The sequence below is a fragment of the Lepidothrix coronata genome, unplaced genomic scaffold (assembly GCF_001604755.1).
Source record: "Lepidothrix coronata isolate B3197 unplaced genomic scaffold, Lepidothrix_coronata-1.0 Scaffold20, whole genome shotgun sequence".
Classification (NCBI taxonomy): Eukaryota; Metazoa; Chordata; class Aves; order Passeriformes; family Pipridae; genus Lepidothrix; species Lepidothrix coronata.
The window spans coordinates 3,762,993-3,780,811 of record NW_016690200.1 but is presented as its reverse complement, the minus strand read 5'-3'; the positions used below and the strand labels follow the sequence as shown (position 1 = coordinate 3,780,811).

At 40.2% G+C, this 17,819-nt stretch overlaps 1 protein-coding gene across 18 annotated transcripts in view; it reads left to right on the top strand.

Annotated features, from left to right (window-relative positions):
• The window catches only part of CELF2 (CUGBP, Elav-like family member 2), a 556,743-nt gene that overhangs the window by 347,221 nt on the left and 191,703 nt on the right, over positions 1–17,819 (top strand). For 7 of the 18 annotated variants that reach the window (XM_017807744.1, XM_017807746.1, XM_017807745.1 and 4 more), the window contains one exon: positions 6,462–6,538. The exons of 10 other annotated variants lie outside the window; for them this stretch is intronic. The gene's annotated coding sequence lies outside the window, so the exon portion shown is untranslated. Of the gene's footprint in view, positions 1–6,461; positions 6,539–11,638; positions 11,676–17,819 lie in introns of those variants that run through there. One more of the 18 variants, XM_017807761.1, reaches the window with a different exon arrangement.

Genomic DNA, 17,819 nt, shown 5'->3' with positions numbered 1-17,819 from the left:
AGCATTAAACCCCAGCTGAACTCCTTAGTGCTCCTGTCTTTACCTGCCCCTATCGCATACCATTACACTTGATTTATCCAGTGTAACGTGAGCCTTGCTCAAAGCCAAGCTTGGTTGTCATAAGACCTTCCATTTTCATGCCTTTCTTATCTCTTTTCCAGCTACATTTTCCCCACTTCAACAAACAGCTCTTGATGTAAAACTTTCAGAGTAAAAAGGAGCCCGGGACTTAATTTGGGCAACTTGAGTTTGAATGGGACTTAGACAGACAAATGTGGGGGGTTGGGTTTTTTTTGGGTTTGGTTTGGTTTTTGGTTGTTTGTTTTTAATTTTATTCCCCTTTCTTTCAGCCTCTTGCTTTCTGATTTCTTTTATGTGATATTAATCACTTTGCTTATCTCAGTACTGGAGATATCAGCAGTGAGATGCACCATTCTGTAGCCTATACTGTTGTCTCCATGTTTTCTTGGTCTGCATGCAAGTGCCTTGGAAGCCGAGCTGCAGCAACCTCAGGCTGGCTTCTGGGGGGGGGTGCAGGGGGCAATTTTACATTTCGAGCAAGCTGAGTACTTGAAAGCTAAATAAACTAGTCTGGGTAAAATATGCACAATTCCTCCACAGCGAGTCCCACCAGGACACCTTCCTCTTCAGACTTTGGCATGAAACAGCGCTGATCTTTGTGTTGGATTGAGCTTAGAGTGTGTTAAACGAACTTTCATTCACGTGTCCCTGCAAATTAAAACAATCAAAGGGCTTAGAGAAACACAAAACAAATTGCAAAATTGGAAGGTGTTGCTAAGTTCAGATCATTAAATATATATTAAAATATATATTAAAATAATATCGTGCCTTTAAAAGTCTTTAAATCTTGATGGAGAAATGCAAAATTTCTGTGAAAGAAAACCTAAAAATCTAACCATATATATTTCTTTATCTTGGGAATCATAAACCTCTAGGATACTCTTGTTTCATGATTTAATTTTTTTTCTTTGAAGCCACATGAATTGAAAACTTACTTTGTCAATTTTTAAAATGGAAGCCTGAGGATCCCCTGTAATCTAATGGGTTCTGTCTTTCTAATTTTGATTTTGATTTGTACTGGGGTTTTTTGGATGCATCAAAAACAGGACTTGCAATCAGAATATGTGTCCTTGTCAACATTTCAGTAAGCAGAGGTCAAACCACAACATGAGAATAACTTACATATTCATAATTGCATAAATTGTCCCAAAAGAAGGTCTTTTATTGTATGCTGTCCATTTGCATGCTTAGTTAATAGTTTAGTGGGCACCATGATGTCAGCTGCTTCTTTACTGATGTATTTTATTTTATTTTATTTTGCATAATCCTACATACTTTGTCAGACAAGAGAATGTGTAATGTCCTTCAGTGTGATAGGGACATGAGTTCAATGCCTAAAAGAAGGGATGATAGCATTGTATATCTCCTAAAAAGGAAGACATCTTTGAAATATTCCATTCACCTATGCAGATAAAGTGACTTCAAACGGTCCTGAAAACATTGATGCAATGTCACCATATCTATAAGTCTATGAGCATCAGCCTTCAAAACAAACAAAAAAAAACCCCCAAACTTGGAGGAAAGAGAAAGTATTTGAAAGATAAAACACTTACAAACAGTTATTGTACTGAAGGTACGGCAGTTTTTTAACAGTTTGGAGAAAAGAAACAGGGCAGGAAAATCATGCTAAAGCTAATGTAAACTTTAATGATAACTAATGTGGTTTCCATGAATAGCTTTCAGGGATTTTGGGGGAAAAATCCATTTAATAAAAAAAAGATAAAATAATAAAGACTGTGATCACTGGTGGTGAAGGCCACGGATGCAGCCATCTGAAGATGAAGAAACCCAGGCATGATCCAGCATGGCTTTGGTCCAATTTTGGGTGACATCTTTGTCACCAGTGACTGTGCTACAGGAATGTTTGAGGGTCTCTGCTCTAATCAGCTCCATGCTGCCCTGACCACAGTGGTAAAAATTCTCCAAGGTGCTTAGTCTGACTGCAGCAAAGCTAAACCTGCCTTCAGGTGGAATGGTTGCAATGGTGAATCAGGCCAACCCCTGAGAAGAGGTTACAGAGGTGCAGGGAAGACAAAATGTCAGGGATGAAACAAAAACCCCACCTCCTTATTAGTGAAAGCAAAGACTGTAACTTGGTTTCCCTTTTTTCATTAGGATGTGGTTTAGCAAAATTGCCACCGTGTGCCTGCAGAGGTGATGAGCCCCAACCACACCACAGGGCTTCCAAACAGCCGAGCTGTGCAGGGCGTGGTATCATCCACACAGCAGATGATGTTCCATAGCTCGGGGGGCAAAAAAAAAGCAATCCAAGAGGCAGCATGTAACCCCTGAGAAACACAGGGTATCTGCCAAAACCCTTGTGTGGGGCAAAAGCACTTGTAGGAAACAAGAGGTGAGTCAAAACCAGAGCAAGGGCTGCGGCAGAGCCTGCACAGGTTCATCTTCGAAAGCTCCACATTTCAGATCTGCTGCCCTGCGTTTGTGCCTCCGCCCATCCCAAGCTCAGCCCCTCGCCAAAGGAAACTGTAATTTTTATGAATGTCTTGAATTGCAGCCAGGGAATTAACTGCAGGAAATTTTCATGTTGCTAAATGTTAATTTGTAGAAAGTGAGTGAGTAATATAGGCTGGAGAGGGGGGAAGCTAAAAATTTAATAGCATAATATAAACAACCATGCCATGTAAAGGAAGCTCAGGGAAATACTCCGTTCTGTAAAGTGCTAATCCTATGAGGATACTTTGTCTTTGGTGGATAGACACAGTGTCTGCACACTGGACCCAACATGTTGAATTTTGTTCCTGAACAACCCAAAATTAGCTTTGAGCAGCATCAGCCTACTGTAACAGTGCTGAGTGTCAGAACTTTGCACGTGACTTTTCAAGAATCAAAAAACAACTCTGCTGAAGAGGCTGTTTCCTCAAGCTGACTTTCACATTCATTTTTGGTTTTTTTTCACTTCTGTTAATTTATTTCCTGCATTCCATTAAAAATGACACTAACAGGTCAAAGAGCATCAAAATTATTTCATTTACCAAAAAAAACACAAGCTAACAACAGCTGAAAAACAACAGCAAAACCTTCTCTGCCTTTGTTGATTGTGCACTTTACCGAAGATTTACATTTTTCACATCTGTTGTCTTCCCATTATTGTTTTTATCTTGCATGTAAAACTGATACAGAAAGATAAACAATCTCCCAATGCTCCCAATGGCTGGAGAAAGGGGAGCTTAATAATAGTTCTGATTATTTTTTTTTATCCAAAAGAATACTAAAACAGCCCATATTTTTTTGTGATGTCACAACTAGTAGAGAGTTTGACATTATCACATTAACTGCTAATGTATAAATGCAATACTAATGTACTAGAATTAAAACATTGTATAATAACCTTCCCTTGGTTCAGCCATTAAAAATGCATTAATACTCTGTCTTGCAAGTTGGGCCTGATGCAATTTTATTCATCAATAACTGGTTTGTGGGTTTTTTTGTTTGTGTGGATATCTGTGTTTATTTTCTGGAAAATCATTATGACTTTGTCTTTTGCAAAATAAGTGTCATCAACATCTCAGGTGCACTTATGTAGCCTTTATTTTATTTTTATTTTATTTACAAGAATAGTAGCCAGAACAAGGAAACTCAATCTGCCTCCTTTTAGCTTGTTCTCAATCATTGTGTTGGCCAGCTTTATCCAGTGCTGTGGGGTTCAAAATACCCATTTGTAAAATTAGTGTAGTACCCATCTCGTGCAAATTGAGTCCTAATTAACAGATGTTTGTAACTGCTTTCGCGTCTTCCTAAGAGTCACACTACATGAGTGCAAAGCAGTTGTTGCTGGAACATGAGAACACTGGAGCAAAGGCGTTTCTGGAGATGGGAAGGGGGTTACAAAGGGCTTTTTGAGTTGTTTTGGTTTGTTGGGTTTTTTTTAAAGATACTTTGGAACCTTTTTAAAAATCCCTGTTTTGCAGCAGGTGGGGCATAAGAGGGCAGAAGATGTCTCCCATATAATAGGTGCCAGTTCTTGCATCCCCCTTCTACAACCTGCATGCATCAAGGTTTTAAAGCTTTTTTAAAGCAAGCTCAGAGTTGAACATAAAGACTGCTGGAACAGCAGTGGGCATGTCGAAGCACACTTGAAGATAACAGCTGTCAGGACACAGGAGATGAAAATGCAACCAAGGACACAGGCTACAGGAAAACTTGGCCTTGGGCGTTTTGCTTTCACCTCAGTAGTTTTAACCCTTTGCACTCCAGAAATGATTGTCAAACTTGGGGGAGCACAAAGGAGGAGAAAATCGTTTTTATTGAAAATACACAAGTAACTGGTAAATAGCTGCTGGGTCACCATTATAAAGTACAGGCAGGGGTGCATTCAGACAGCCTGGCTTTTATCTGATTGTGAGCAATGTGTTTCCTCATACGGGAACTACCGCCAACCCAATTTTAATCAGCTGCAATTTTGTTTTTACATCTAAATTAGAATAGCTTGGATTGAATGGGAAGTGAAAAGAAGTGTCTGATCAAAGCATTTCTGTAAAGCAATAACTCTCTTGCTTTAGTTTCATCATGCATCTCCAGTTTGATATTCTTCATTTTACTCAGATATTGCCAGGACTATAGTGCATTTTACATCAGCATTCTGCTTGCAAAGTTCAATAAACAGTTCATGAGCCATATTGGGAAGTCTCCCTGAAGACCTTGCTCTTTAAAACATGTAGGTACAAGTATGGTTCAGATTAGCGATGAAGAATGGAAACTTTCAGTTCTCTTGTCTCCAATCCACCTTGATTTGGGAACAACCAAAAATATTCCTTCCTGATGACTCTTCGGGGGCCTGTGTGAAAAGAGTCTGTGGTATCAGTTACTGCAAGTAAGCAGACACGTTTGGCACATGCCTCAGCAGAGACCAATATACCTCCCAGTCAAGCTGAGGGACATTAGCAGGACAGCCCTTGATTTGTGGCTAAATTCCAATCTGTGACCCAACAAAGCCTCTGCCCACCAAGCTTGTTGCTCCTGCGCTTTCCACCTGTATTATATCCAGTTAAAATGAAAATGGCTGTATACAAGCTTCTGCTAGCATCTGTTCCCATGTCTGTTGTCTGAAACAAAGCTTAATTATCACAGCCCTTTCCTTCATATTTTCTTTTGATTCACCCAATTGTCTACAGCCTTGATATGTAGAGCATAAATGCCAAGGCTGAAACGTGCATTCAATTAGATGACTCTTGACTGACCTACATAACAGTTCATTCATGAGATAATGTGACCTGGAGTCATGGAGATAGAAGTCAGTTGATTGAGCTGGGTTGGCTGTGTACACTGCAAACTCTCCAGTGATTGAGGAATCATCTAAAATTAGCCCTACACTGTACGTTGTTGAGAGCCTTTTAGATCTGGCTCTGTTTCGGTGATATTTCTTTTATGAGATGGGCGTATAATTTGTCACATTGTAATTCTTTAATGCTTAACTTTATTAGCATGAAGTACTTGGGTATCAAATAAAACGAGCAATTAAGTGATTTATGTTTAAGGTCTGCTCTCAGCTCAGGGTGTAGGTAGCAAGCCTCCCATGAAGGGGCGAGAGCGTGCTCGGTATTTACCACTTCCTTCAGAGAGCGACAAAATGGTGCTTTTTGAAGATGAACCTCGTTGTGCATGTAAATCCCAACTGCCTATTACTGCGCCGCAAGTTAATATGTGTTTTTATATTAAAGGTTACTGTGTGTTTGTAGTGAACTGCGGGATATTTTCCCTAGCTTTTGCCTACTGCGTTTGTGAACTCGCAGCTTTCAGCTGTTGGAGGAAAAAAAAAAGTTAACCAGAGAGCGAGTGGTTTCAGTGCAGCGCTTAAGCGACAGTTTTTGTATTACTAAGCCACAAAGGAAGCTCAGATAAAGGTTGTAGGTCGGACAGAAGCCTTGAGGAGCATGCTCATGAAGTGAGGCGCTTCAAGAGAGGCTGCAGCTGTCACTTACAGATCGAAGGGGCTGTGAGGTATTTCAACCATTTTCTTACCCTATCTTGCCTAAAACATTAATTAACAGAATAATGTGAAATTATCTGGTGTCCTCTAGGGCATAAGTTCCTCTATTTTTATTTTTTCTCTCATTAAGTGTCGTAGGAGCAGTCTGTGCTCTGTCACGTCCAGTTCCTCTCAGATGAAGCTGCTTCGGCGCTGACTGATGAGTGTTGCGAGGAGGACAGGGGGACATTTTGTATAGGGAGGCTTTGTGCTCTTCAAAACACTTTTGGGGCACAGCACTAAGGTTCTCGAGGCTTTGTCTATTAGTAGGTGCATCTCCTGTTTTTACATGTGCATTCAAAAAACAGGTTGCTTTGCTGCCTCCTTCTCTGTCTCTTCCGTGTGCTGGTTTAGTGGTTCACTCCGTGCTGACACAGTTTATGATCCTCTCTAGGGGAGGGTGAAGATTAATCAAAAAGCCCAGCAACTGGCTGTCAGCTGTCCAGCAGGAGGGTTCCTGAGAGTCTTTTTGTGAGTTTCTTAGTTTTTTTGGAGTATTTTTACTTTATGTTGTATAAGAAATAATAAGGAAGTGACAACCTGCACGATAGTAAAAAGGCATTTAATTTATTCTTTCACTTTATATGTTTTGCCGTGCTTTCATATGTTCCGTTATTTTTATGCTGCATATACATCGTTTGGCTTTGAGTGAAGAAAATGTTAGGCATGCTGGAGAGGGGAGCAGGAGAGAAACTTTTATATTTTGCAGGAGTTTTTGTGATTCAGACAGACCACTCGGGCTCCAAGCTGAGGCTGAAATTGCACAGGGCCCAATTAGTGCCTGTTACCTTTGCTGTTTGCTCCTGATCGGTTGCAGAGATGGAGGTTTAATTAAGCAGAAATGGGGATGTGGAGTTAATGTTCATTATAACTAAAATCGAAACAGCTGTTTACCTTGCCAGAGCCTTGTGCGTTAATGTCCATAAATCTCACCTTGAGGAGAGCTCGGAGGAACCATCCCCTGCACACGCCTTTCCAGATATCGTGTGGTATCACTTTACGTACTAATTTTCACAACATTTCCTAATCATATTAATTAACACATTAGGGTATAATTCTTATTGTCTACAGAAATTACTTCAATTAAAACTATTAACATATTACCATGATTGTTATATTATTGCAGCTCGCTTTGCTACTACTCAACATCTCCAGCATACCCAAATATTTGAAATCAGCATAAAATTTTCATGGCTGTGCTTTTCCTCTTAACGATCGGATCAAGTCTCACTGTAAACTTCCTGTATAAACTCTGTTTCTGTGCTGGGGTTTCCTCAGTGAAAAAAGATGTGAGAGGCCATGACTGTCCCACAAGCTGAAGCTAAAGAGAATTTATCTTGATTAGGCTCTGCAGTGCCTAACAGGAGCATGACCACAGGAACCAACCAAAAGAGTAAATGCTACAGTGGAGCAAAAGGCAGTAATGGATAGAAACTGGCCATATTCATGCTAAAAAATCTGTAGAGTGTTTTTGTTTATTTTTGTCTTTTCTTGGTCAGAGCTGTGAGTTTCTGGCCTTGCTGTCTTGGAGGAGGAATGAAGGTGATAGACTAGCTTTAATATTGAACATTGTTAGATTCAAAATCATCTTACAGGCAAATGAAACATGCTGCCTGTGTAAAAGGCAAAAATTTGTAATTGAAATCTTAAAGGTCTCATCAAAGATTATTATTATTAGTCCAGATCTACTTATTAAGAAAAAAGAAATAGTGCTATTATGGGGGAAGAAAGCTTCAGTAATACATTTGAAATATACACGTTTCTGATATCTACTCCTTTCCAAGGTTTTGCTCATCCATACTCCATGAGCTTTAATTTTTGGAGCTGGGGAGTGGTTATGGCAAATAGTCAGATACCAAGGGCTTCATTCGGAGGGGTACCTTCATAGAGGGTGTTTCTTCTTCCTCTTAGCCATGAGGAGCATGATGCTGATGTCAGCGGTTTCGTCATCCTCATTCCAGGTTCTGCTTCTGGCTATTTTGATGGGGTTTTTATGTTTTCTAACATGCTTTTACACCTTGCCCTTTCTTCCTTGGATTGCAACACCACATAACCCCTGAATTCAATATGTATGCAATGTCTTACATATGTTGGATACTTCTTCTTTCTTACCCTGAAGCCACAGGTTTGCATTTCTTTATACAGCTGTAGGTGAATTTTCGTAGCCCTGAGGTCTTGAGTGTCAGTCTGTGCCCTGTCTGATACCAGTTTGTGTCTCCACTGCTCTGCACTGTATCATGTGTTACCTCTTCTGAGTTCTCTGCTCTGATACCACATCTGTGTTCCTCTCCACTCTTTTATTATCTTGGGATCATAAATATTTCATCCTGTGCATAGTAACTACTTGTTACTTAAACTACATCATTATGCAAAGATAAGCAAAAGTAAAATATATTAGGCAATAGCCACCTGGTCATTAAGGAAATTGCTGCTGCAGCTAAAGCAGCTAAAATGAAGCTCCAGGCTGGGCAATACAAGTGTAGGCAAGCCTGACATGCCCTGAGGATGTGCAGGCTCAGCACAAAATCTGTGCCCCATTACTGGCACCAGCATCACCATGCTCACTGGGCTACAGGAATTTAATGTGATGAATGAGATCATTATTTGGGTTTACCCATTTTGGCTGGGTGACACAGGATGTCCTTTCTGGGTTTATAGCAACACCTTAAACTGTTGAAATAGAAAGAGAATACTTTGCCTTTACAGAGCAGATGCATATTGGCGTAGTATTAGCAGACAAGTTGAACAAAAAAAAATGAAATTTGATCTAACTGAGGTAGATAATTGCTCTCATTACTCTAAGCCATATGTATTCTATTAATCTTCATGATATTGCTGTGAAAAAGCTGTTATCCTCCTTTACAGATAGATGGTATTTAGCTACAGTTGCCCTAGGATGCCTCTACAGTCAATGGAAAGACATTTCCACCTCCATTTTAGTCCACCTGAAGTCTGAATTGCCCTCTAAAATGATTATTTCTCTTCACGGACTAAACAGGAAATCCTGCACACATAAATTTAATAAATCTGAGCCAAAGAGATTAGAGATTTGTCTGCAGCAGATGAGTTTCAGACTCTGTGCTTTCCCAGCTGTTACTAGTAACTAGCTTAGCTTAAATTTATTTTATGTATGGACTATATAGGTGACTACCATAGTTTAGATTGTACTGTTGTTATACACCAAATGAGACGTGTCCACATGGCTGAGTGTGGAATTCAATTTTCGTATTTCAGATGAGCAGATAATGCCCTAATCAGTTCTCGTCTATCTGATGCAGTCAGTGGCACTACTCAATTCTTTTCAGTTTGGCTACTGCTCCAAACTGTTAAACCATCTGCTGATAGCAGCCGAAAAGATGACAATATAATAAATTACCAGAAAAAGTTAAGATGCCTAACATCTGCTCTCCACCAAACTCAAGCATCTTCCCTGAATTGATGTTCTGTCATGTCTTGACACAGTAAGGGAAGATCCCTGCTCTGAAGCTGTTGCAAAATTCAAATCATTTGCAGCTGGACCTACATTCCAGGCATCCATCCTAGGCCTAAATAAGGAATAGCAGTAATGAAGGGAGAGGACAAAGGCAGGAGAACAAGTAGTTTCTCAAAATACCTTAAGATGTTCCTGGCCCAGGTAAAAGTCCATATCTACTCATTCTTCATTTTGATTAGTGCAGAAATACCTAATGATGGCAAGCAGAATTTTGAAAGACAGGAATAGAAACTGCTACCTCTTCAGAGCCATGTGACTGTGTCCTGGAATTATGTTCTGCATAATGTTTTAATCAAATAACAGTTTGCTTAGTAGTATGGACCCCATTGGTTAGTACAAACAGAATGCAAACATATTCTAGATAAGATTATGTAGCTCTGAAGGTGCTGGTAGGCAGACACTGTTGAGAAAATATACGCATAATATTTACTTAAAACGTTCCTGGAGCCTCCTTTGGTGTTATTAGTCTGTCATGAAAATCTGCAAACACACACTTATCAAAAACTCACTGCAAAACATTAGGCAGTTAGTGAAGTCAAATATAGAGGGTGGATGCCATAGTAGAGTACAGTTAATGGTTGAGTTGTGACTTAACTTACACCCAAGTGCAAACATAATTAAATTAGAAAAAGTCCTGAACCAAACGTAGGAGGTGTAGCCTGCTTGGAATGCAAAGATGAACCTGTATCCCATCCTACTGAAGGTAGAACTGTAGGAGAGAGAAGTCCAGAGCTGAATCCACGTTAAAAGGTGTAAAAGAAAACAGTAGATGCCACAATGTTCTACTCATTATTGTGGTACAAACTTGCACGGAATTACGTGATCTAAGAGAACAGACCCCTGGAATGCAGAGCTCATGGAACTTGTGGCACTAACTTGGGTGATTCTCCTTATATTAGCTAAATGCAAGTTGTTTTCTAGTTTCCTTTTTTAAGTTTGTTCAAGACTAAAAATATCCTCTTAAGACATGATTTCTCTAAGCATAATAGTTGATTTCTTCTCTGTTCCTAATTTCTCTCACATACGTGGCCCTAGCAGCTGCTTATACAATGAATCGGTGAAGTGGGAGCCCTCAGCACACATCCCTCCATTGCAGATCTCCTGTGATTTTAAGACAACTCAGTGAAATTGCACTGGATCTAAATTCACCTTAAGCAGAAGGATGATCCTTGTAAAAAAATATGAAATAAGATAATGTAGTTATAATTAATAAAAGAATACAAACATAATAGTGTAAATACCTAAATACACCAGTGGCCTTCACTATGTAGTAAAGCAACTGGATTTGATCCTGGTGAGTATATTCCATACTGTATTCCCGTGAGTCCTGTTCTGCCACAGATCTGTCATGCATCCATCCATGAAAATCTGTTCCTGCAGGTCTAGACTAGATAACGCTCCCTCCGTTCCTTCCTTGTAACAGTATTGTTCATCATTCACTCTGCTGCTTCTCCTTACTTCTTTGTGTCTCCTAATTAGACCTCGGGGCTGCTGGTTTGTGTTCCATAGGACCAGCAAGTTTTTCCTGATCTAGACCCAGTAGAAGCAAGCAGTAAAGCAAGTTATATTTTAGCTTATGTGATTTGGCAAGCATGGGCTCTGACGTGGTGACAGTGAAATAAGGAGCCAGCAGGTTAGCAGCAGGAGCAGAGAGCATCCCTGTGATGGCTAATCTGAGATTCTTGCCATCAATGCACCTGGACGTCTGTCTAGGAACAGACACTCAGGTTTATGTCATACTGCACCAGCCTGGAGAAATCCTGAGGCGTTGCTCAGATGAGATGGTGTGGTTTGTATGGACCAGTGCTGTTTGGAAAACATGGGAGAGTTCAAGTCTGTGTGCATGTGTGTGTCCTTGACTGACATATTTAACCTAATGCAGAATTAAACCTGTAGCTGTCACTGTCTCATCCCAGCATGGTGACCAGCTGTGCCTGACTGATATAACAGGCTGGTTTTCCTTTTAAAGGTATTATTTATAGCGTTATCTTTCAGGGGAAGGTGTGAGACTGGTGTATTTGGCTGGATAGCAATGCCAGTATGTTCATCTTCTGCAGGGTAGAGGTGATGTTTCTAATCAAGCTGGGGCTGAACGGACTTTGCAAGAGGAGCGAGGTGAGATTTCTAAACAACTTAAAGGATTTGGTTCAGAACAGGCATTAATCAGTCATTAAAAAGCAATTGCAAATACCATTACTTTCTGTCCATCTCTAGTGTTTCTCAAGCATGTCCCTGAAAGCTTGACACCATTCTGCAGGTTTAGCAGTAATTTGAATGCAACAAATCGTACCTGCAAAGCACAGATGTTGAAAGCTGAAAAATCTGAAGGTGCCGTATGTTTCCTGTAATTGAAAGCAGGTGCCCTGAAGGAAGCAGAGATTCTGTTTCAGTTTATGAAGTATCTAGTTGGCAGAGCAGGCAAAAAATACCTGCTAAAACTTCATTCACTAGGGCTGGATAAAACAGATTAAAACTGCTGTTTCATGATAGCTCTCAGGGGCTCAAACAAGGGATTGAGGTCCTGTTGTATCGGGCACCACAGACAACAGGAACTGAGTTGCAGTTTGGTTTAGTGAGTAATTGTAGCTGCATGTATTTAAAGGTTGGGATGAGAGGGAAGACCATGATACATAGACCTGTTGGAGTGAGTCCAGAGGAGGGACACCAAGATGATTAGAGGGATGGAACACCTCTCCTATGAGGAAAGGCTGAGAGAGTTGGAGTTGTTTCTTCCTGGAGAAGAGAAGGCTCTTGGGAGACCTTAGAGCACCTTCCAGTACCTAAAGGAGTCCTGGAGAGAACTGTAGAGAGACTTTTGACAAGAGCATGTAGTGATATGACAAAGGGAAGTGTCTTTAACTGAAAGAGAGCGGGTTTATATTAGATATTTGGAAGAAATTCTTTCCCATGAAGGTAGCGAGGCACTGGAACAGGTTTCCCAGGGAACTTGTAGGTGCCCCATCCCTGGAAGTTTTCAAGGCCGGATTGGATGGGGCTTGAAGCAACCTGGTCTAGTGAAAGGTGTCCGTGCCCATGTCAAGGGGTTGGAACCGGATGATATTTAAGATCCCTTCCAAACCAAACCATTCTATGATTCTAGTATATGATAACCCTGCCTTGTGCAGCTCTGAAACCAGTCCCAGCATCTCCATCACTTTGGAGATGTGCTGGATATTTCAACGTGTTTAATATGTGCTGGATATTTCAATCCACTCTGCATTGAGGTGGATTCTGCATCCCAGTTCTGCATCTCCCAGTGGTCCCACTCCTGAACACTTGCATTGTTGCTTCAGTGAACGCTCAGTGTGGTAGGCTGCCAATCTATCTTTTTCTTTGGTTATTGGATATAAACAGTCCAGGCCTAAAAATTAATAAAAGCTATGAAAATTTATGATTTTGAGGATGACTTTCTGGGAAACAGCCTGTACAGTGAAGCCTGCAGGATAATGAACAGGAGAGAAGTGCCCAGTGTGTTCTACCTGTGGCTCCACCTGCAGACTTCACAAGGCTTTAGGGAGGGCTTTTTTGTGTGTCTGGGCCTCAATTTACTTAGAGACAGTGGTAAAAGCTCCAAGGGTCCTCTGAGAATTATTCAGTTGATGTTTGCAGGGGTTTTTTGCCTGGTTTGTGGTACCTGTGGTATATGTAAGAGCCAAATGTTATTACCCCATGAGATTTAGCAGAATTGTATTCAAGTTGAACATAGCCTGTGCAGCCACAGACAAAAAAACAAAATAACAGCAAAGCACCCCAAATCATCAAAATTTACTGATGCTTCCAGCTTTGTAATGCTGCAGTTTGAGCAAGCCAGGACTATATCCCCTTCTGTTCTGTGTTTTGGTGGCTATAGCAAGTGTAGAAAGACAAAACAACCTTGATCAAAACATTTTTCAACTCTTTCTCTAATGAAACAGATAGTGCCTGGCACAGTATCGTTGTACAGTTATTTCATCTCCCTCAGAATATTTTTCTTAAGTTCTGAAAGTGTTGACTGACCTGTGTGCACGAGGCTCAAAGCTCTTGCTCCAAGTCTTGGACTGCCATTTAATGACTGCAGCACTTTCACTATACTCTTCTTCTTTGTATTGTCCACATTTTTTTTCCCTACTTCAGTACTAGGCAGACATTTTCTAGGACTTTTTCTTCTTTAGTCTATCAAACCACCTGAAAGAGAGAAAAAATGTCCTTTGTTCACTTTGTGACAGAGAACATAGATTTTGCTGAGAAAATAGTGAATTATGTTTACCACCTTTTTCTAAGGGACAAGAATAGATAGGAAAACTTGTGGGAAAAAAAGTGGAAGAAAAGGCCTGATTTTCAATATATATTAGTCAGTTTTTCATTCTTTTTGACAATCTTATTTAACTGACTTAATATTGGATCTTAATTCCAGCCAAAATTTTAGAAACTAGGAATTTAATGACTTTCCCCATCATTTCTCTCTGTATAGCTCTCTATACATGAAAGGTCAATGTCAGTCAGACCTTACCATTTGGCATGAAGATGAATATAGAAGCTAAAGAGGATTTAAAAAATACATGATCTGGCATTTGAAACTGAAGTCTGGCAGTTTTATTCCTTTATCTGCTGGTGACTTAGCGCTTTGTCTCTGATGGAGTGTGTTTACAGGTTTAATAATCTTTTTGTCCTACTGTACAGCAGTGGAGAAAGTCCTGCAGGGGCTAAGTCAGATTTTTAGGTAGGTTGAAGGAGTGTCTGGTTGATGCTACCACTCTCCCTAGAGACATTTCTGTTCAGCAAGTATGTAAAATGGGGTTAATACTCTCCACACCTCACAGAACCCAAAAGAGAAGTCCATTTACCTAAAAATCTTTGTCCGGGATGTCTGGTCCCCTTGTTTCTTATTATTGACTGTGGAAAGAAGGGAAGGTGTCTGGGTTACTAATGTGGTGTTTACGGAGGCTTCTGTAGCTCAGTGAAATCCATCTGAGCGTCAGTGCCTTAATTTTCCCATCTGTGAAACTGTGTAGGTTATGTCTCACAGTGGAATCATGATCCTTGCTGCTTCTGTGTTCAGAATGCCTGGAGAAAGAAGGCAAAGTTAAAAGACAGGGTGGTATTCTGATCAGTGTGGTGTTTGCTCTAAAAGCTGCAGTATACAGCCTGAAAGTATAGCACAGGTGCGGACATACACAGAATGAAAAACCATATTTCTTTCTGCAGTAGTGCTTTTAGGCAGTATTGTTGGGCATCTCAGGAAGGCAGTTGAATATTTCAAGCCAAGTCTTGGAAATATCCATTTTAATGTACACAGCAAAGGTGGAGGGACCTTTGTTTATGTTTTGAATATTTGCAAACAGTTGGGGCTCTGTGCATAGTCCCTCTGCATCTGCTGACTTGCTGTTGTCTTTCGCTGCTCATTTTTGATAATTGTATTAAACTTTCCAATTGAAAAATACATATGTATTATATATGGCTCTATTAGGCATCGTTAAAGAGTCAGCAGACAGCTGAGTTTGATACAACCTACACTGAGCTTTCTCCTCTGTTTTCAGATACAGAGAAACTGAGTATCTGCTTTCTTAGGATGCCTAGGTTATCAGGCACTATGAAATATCCATTACTCATTCCTACATCTAGTATGTTATATGCAGAGAACAAAAATCTCAATCCCTAATTGCTACAAATCCCTACTTGTAGCAAAGTGAGGCAGGTTTTTGAATGAAAGATGATCTGGTGATCTTAGCCTCAGCAAGAAAGTTGCTTTTCACTAGTAGGTGATGTGTAATTTATCAAAACCAAAAAACTTTGATACTTTCTATCCTGTCACATAAGACTGAGCTGCTGCAGAGGTGCATGAGATAAGGTTATGCTGTCCCTGGAATTCACTTGTTTCTTATTCTGTGATATTTCACTTTCATCCCTTCATGATGTGGTGGCTTTCTGATATCATTTTTATAAGATATTGCTCCTGCTGCTAGTAGTAGTTAGTAGGATCATGTGATAGCTGAGGTTTGAAGGTCCCTCAGGAGATCCCTGGTCCAACCTCCTGCTCAGAACTGGATCAGCTGTGAAATCAGACCATGTTTCTCAGGGTTTGATACACCTGTGTCTTGACAGCCTCCCGAGATGGAGACTGCACAGTGTTTCTGGGCAACCTATTCCGGTGGTTGACTGTCCTCATGGGGAAAATATTTTTTCCTTCTATCCAGGGGGAGATTCTTTTTTAAATTGTATATGTTGCTTGTGGTCTTCCCACTGCTGTGCCATGCAAGGGGCCTGGTTTTGTTCAACCTCGAGAGGAGAAGGCTTCAGAGGAACCTTCATGTATTTATGGGAGGATATTGAGAAGACAGGGACAAGCTCTTATATTGGTAGATATTCCTGCACCATTTCATCAATGAAGGTTGGTCTGGAGTTTGTTACACTTTGAGAAGCCTTTGGAAGAAGTGTTCTTGTTTCTGCCAGCTGGCAATGTGTGTGAATTTAAGGGATTCTGTCCCCCCTTCTAGTCTCTGACTTAGGGAATCCATTCTGCATTGCATGACATCTTGCCTGTCTCATGACTGAAGCTGCCTTAGTCCTTTGGGCATCCACAATCCATCGGCAGCCTGCTAATAGATGCAGTGAGACTTGTTTCTGCTCCAGGTTTTCTAAACAGATATAACAGGTTTCCCCTCGGTTGCTAACACTGCATACACGAAAACAGGAATGGTTGTCTCCATTTTTGCATATGTCTGAATTTTCTCTGCAAGAGCTGTCTCATGTTAACTTATTGCCTGAAGTTATACAAATTACTGCTATAAATGGTTAACACTTAAGGAAATGGGGAAATTGTTGTTCAGATGGTACCTATCAGTCTGGGTAGCAAGTACACAAAAACTTGTTTCGTTGCAAGGCAGAGTAGCACCCAAAGGCAAAGAATTGCATTGGTGTTCTTGAGCTATTTAATAACATGGTTTTTCTTTGTTTGTTTTTTTTAAACTGCCAATAAATACACATCTATTTGAGCTAACTTTTTAAAAAATCATTTGGGACTATGCTGTTATTTCCTTGTTGTGTATCTCTAGGTTTTTGTGAATTTTTTTTTGGTAATCTTAAAAGAGAAATGAAAGCACGTTATTGGTCAGGGCTGACTCTCTAATTTGCATTTCTAAATCTTACACGACCCTGTTCCCCCAGCATGGCAAATTACTTAGGTACCAACTCCAGACCTAAATGAAACAAACCTTTGCTGTATTTTGCTTCTGATCAGATTTAAAATGAGTACTTGTACATATTTTATGAAAATAATATCCTTTCGAGTCCTTTCAAAGGACTTGCTACATTTCTTATTTTTAGATGTTTGTTTCTACAGCTAATGTTACTTGTGCTGCATCCAAAGCACACCTGCAGGTTTCACAAAAACAAAAAAACCTCTTCACCAAAAAAGAGTTTATCTTCTGAATCTGGAGGGTTGTGAAAGTAAGGAGTGGGGAACAGAGAAAGAGGAGGATTGGAGTTGTTATGGTAAATTATTTTCCATGAGACAGACAGAGGGCTTCTGTTCCTGGAGCAATGCACAGTAGCTAGACTGATGCATTTTAACTTAAGATATGACTAAAAAAAGAGGATTAAATCTTTTTTTTACAGCTATTTAAATTTCAGCGCTATCTGGGTAAAAGCATGTGAACAGCTTTACAGGACCAAAATGAATGTTGACCCAACCTAGTAGCCTGATTCCACAGAAGCCCCTAGAAAATGTGTAAGTGAAAATAAACAAAATAATGGTGAAAGTGCTCAAGGATTTTATTCTTTTTTTTTTCCCGTAGCCTCTCCCAGATGTTTTCAAACTGTAACGTGGTGACCCTGAAGTTGCATCTACACGTTTGTTTTAAATGGCTTTTGCTAATTTCTTTTCCACCAGAGCAGAATTTGGTGGGTCCTTTTAGGCCCTCATACACTGGTCTATTTTGAGAGAGAAGAACTAGATATATTTTCATGATATCACTGTTTGCTGCTACATTATTATACCCCCCTGTACACTAATAGTGCTGAGATATTAGCATCATCCCACACATTCTGTGTTGGTGCCAGCAGGGTGAATCAGAAGAACATCTGCCTGGGAGGTAGAAATGTGTTTTTATGTATGAATAAGTAAACATGAAAGCTCTACACCTTCTGATTTGAACTCACACCAGAGAGCACAGGAGAGACCTGTGAATGTGTGCAGTTGGGAACTGGCCCTTGTGCAAATCCTATGTGAGGAGGTTGGAAGGGGTAAGGTGTCTGTCCATATCAGTGTTAATGAAGAAGAAA